The sequence below is a fragment of the Montipora foliosa genome, chromosome 7 (genome assembly GCF_036669935.1).
Source record: "Montipora foliosa isolate CH-2021 chromosome 7, ASM3666993v2, whole genome shotgun sequence".
Classification (NCBI taxonomy): Eukaryota; Metazoa; Cnidaria; class Anthozoa; order Scleractinia; family Acroporidae; genus Montipora; species Montipora foliosa.
The window spans coordinates 1,102,994-1,106,958 of record NC_090875.1 but is presented as its reverse complement, the minus strand read 5'-3'; positions in this window follow the sequence as shown (position 1 = coordinate 1,106,958).

Sequence of the window (3,965 nt, the reverse complement as noted above, 5' to 3'; positions counted from 1 at the left end):
TATTCAAATTGTGAATAACATTTCATAGTGGATAAGACACTATCCTTAGTATAGAACAGTTACTTTCATGATAACATTTCAATTAACTGACAACATAGAGAAATCACAAAGTGTTGGCCACAGAAATGTAACGCCAACTGATCTGGCAGGTCCTCGTGTTACTCAATGCAAAAAGGGCACTCCAGAACGCAACATAAAACTAGGCAAAAGAAATCTGTCATGCTTAAAGATGGGTGATGGAACAGTACAAACACACATCCACTTACATTTTCAAAACGATGCACGCGGGTAAGAGCTCGACCCGCTGGCATTTTCTTGTCTCACTCTTCTATCGATGGAAGTGCTGCTAATCGATGCAGCTGAAATAAGCACGTCGTCTCACTCTCTCTACGGTCAAGAGAGAAAGTGCACCAAGTAACGGAACATTCTCCTAGAATTTCAGCAGCGGACTTCACGAATACAACTCACCTTGCTCAGTCCTTTCATGACCACTGCATTTCCTGCCCTGCCCTGCCTGAAACAATACCAACAAACCTTCCCATTAGCCAAGTTTGCCACGGGGGGTTGGTGCGGGGACTAGGGCGAACGCAGGTCCTCACTACCAGCAATTATACCCAATGCCATGGTAGTCTTTGAAGCAGGAAGGATAAAAACAAATAAAAAACCGACAGGGAGAGGGGGCATCCCCTAAACGGGGCCGGCCCACCAACTACGCCGGGGAGTCGAACTTCGCCTCACCCACAGAAGTAAGAAACAAATACAAGGGGAAAACCAAAGAAAAGAGAAAGAAAAAGGAAAATTAAACAATACAAAGGACGAATCAGACAATGAACCAAAGACACCGTTACCAGCCCATTGATGGAGAAAGTACGTACGAAGATGAGTGGAGTTAAAACGCTTGAATAAAAGCGGAAGGTAAAAACGAAGGCGGGCTTTAAGAGAGGCCAAAAGGCCGACCGCACTGGGTGGCTCTGAATGAAACCAAAAGTCATTATGCTGGACCCAAGCCAAGTATTGACAAGTGTCAAGGAGATAAGGAAAAACACGAGGGACGCAGCGCAGGTCATCCACAGAGAAGCCAAACAAGGCCAGGGAAAGCTGGGTCTGGATCCAGGTGTGCCTGCTCTGGACTAATGGACAAGAGAAGAAGAGGTGCTCAAGAGACTTGGTATGGTATCCACAAAAGCAGGCCAGGGGGACAGACAGACCAAAAGAGGACAGGCGTACGTCGGTGTAGAAAACCCCATGCGCAATCTTCCAGTTGAGGTGGCACACCTGGTGATCCAACGGGAGAAAGAAGAGTGATTGCCAAGTAGTTGGCCAGTCAAGAGATCCGAAGGAAGGCCGGAACTTGGAGACACAGTGAGGCTCTACAGGGTTGAGCTGGTGAAGGACATGGAAAGTGGACTTGCATGAGGTTGAAGAAACAGGGAAAAGGCCGCCAGCAGAGGAACCAAAAACAAGACCAGAGGAGAAGGCGGAGCCCCCAGCAGAAATCCAGTAGTGGAACAAATCAGAAGAGAAGAGGGAAAACAGACGGGTTTGCGAAAAAGTCAAAGGGCAAGACACCATACCGATTGAGCAGCCAGTAGGTCAAAAGGAAGACCCAGCCATTAGGGCAGTCAGAAAGCCGGCATACACACTGGATCAGAAGTGCCGAGACTTTAAAATCGATAGAGACAACAGAGAATCCGCCACAGTCCTTGGGAAGATACATCACTCAGCGCACAACAAGCTCATGCTTACCTGCCCAGATGAAGCTGAAAACAGTACGACGGAGTTCAGAGCAGACCCATTCAGGCATATGCACGAGGGACGCAACATACAAATGTAATGTGGGAAAGCGCTAGGGCGTTGACAACCAGAGCCCTTCCAGCGAGGGAGAGGGAACAGGAGCGTCAGGAGTCAAGGCAGTGTGACACAGCATCTAGGTGAGGATGCCAGTTATTCTTGGATAAATCCCTATGACCAATATAAACTCCCAAGACCTTGATCTTCACAAGAGACCAAGAGATACCAACTGACGGTAGCAAAGGACGAAAACGCAACAGGGCAAGGAGCAGACCCTCACACTTAGAGAGATTAAGCTTCGAACCAGAGCCCCTCTCAAAAAGGTTATATACTGAAAAAACAGCATGGATGGCAGGGTCAGAACAAACATTGACGGAAGTGTCATCCGCACAAAGAGAAACGACAGGTTGGGAAGAAGAGAGACCAGGAGGCTGTAGACCAATCATGGCAGGATGAGAGCGCAGAGCAACAGCCAAGACTTCAATTGAGATGACATAAATTAAAGGAGAAAGGGGGCAGCCCTGCCAAACACCCCTAGAAGGCCAGAAAAAGTTCGACTGGTAGCCGTTAACAAGGACAGCACTCCTCACATTGTTATACAGTAGTTTGACCCAGGAGATGAAAGATCCACCACAACCAAACTTTTCAAGAACACGGAAGAGGAAGGCCCAGTCCACCCTGTCAAAGGCCTTCTGCTGATCGAGAGACAGGATGGCAGCTGGGGTATTAGTTTCAGATGTATAGTCGACCAGATCTCTCAGAAAGGAAACTGAATCCCTGATGAAGCGCCCGCACACATCGCAGGTTTGATCAGGACCGATGACAGAAAAAAGGACTTGAAGGAGGCAACCAGCCAAGAGTTTAGCACACAACCTGTAGTCACAGTTAAGGAGGCTGATCGGCTGCCAATTCTTATGTTCCAGGCGATCGCCTTTCCTAAAAATGATAGTAATAAGGGCAGTCCTCTGAGACCGAGACAGAGATTCAGACGAAAAGGAATCATTAAAAACGTCCACAAGGTCAGGGCCAAGAATGTGCCAGAAAGTGCGATAAAATTCTTTAGGAAGGCCGTCAGACCCAGGAGCTTTCGAGTCAGCCATGCCTTGTAAAGCATGGGAGACTTAGCCAGAGAGAAAAGGCCTTTGCACTGGCCACTTTCGACAGTTGAAAGGTTAGAAGACAACTTAGACAAGAGATTGTCCCTAGCAGACATGTCAACGGGGCATGCAGAGAAGAGATCTGAGTAAAAGTCAACCCAGGACAAGCACATGGATGCAATGTCAGTGGCAAGGGTGCTATCGGGGAGGCGCATAGCAAACATCCAATCCTTGGCACCACGCTGTTTTTCAAGACGAAGAAAATAATGGGTGGAAGCTTCACCTTCCTCGGCCCTGTGAACTGTCGAGCGGACCCGAGCACCCTCAGCTTCAGACTTATCAAGCTTGGCTATCTTGGCAAGGACCTTCTCGTACACATCAAGGAAGGAGACCCTGCCAGCATCAATGACTTGAGATGACCAGCGAGGGACTCTAGAAGAGCAAAGGAAGCCTTACAAGATGAAGAGCAGCACAAACAGTACCGCCGGCAGATACCCTTGATATGGTCTTGACCTTTATCCCACCAAGCCTGAAGGCTGGATGAGGGCTTGTAAAGCCTCCAAGACTGCCAGAAACGCTCAATAAGAGTAACAAAATCAGGATCCCAAAGTCCAGAGATGTTTAACTTCCATGGCACAGAAGCGCGAGGTAAGGGGACAGGAATAGTACAAAGAAACAACACCCCAGAGTGGTCCGAGTAAGGGCATGGCAATATGGAGCAAGAGGAAGCATGATGAAGCCAGGTGATGGGGCAACCAACAAGATCAATCCTGGAGGAAAAGGCCCCGTTGGGCCGTGTCGAAGTAAAAGCTGATGTACGAGCGTGAAGGTACCACCAAATATCAATGATGCAACAGTCATCAAAGAGAGCGTGCAAGGAGCGAGACGAATCCCTAGACCGATCAAAGGCAGCATTAAAATCGCCACAAACGACTGTTGGGATAGCCAGGTCAACCTGGTCCAAGACATGGTGAAAAAAGGCGGGGCAATCCAGATCGCGATTAGGCACGTAAAGAGAGATAACACGACAGGGGACAGGAATAGTACAAAGAAACAACACCCCAGAGTGGTCCGAGT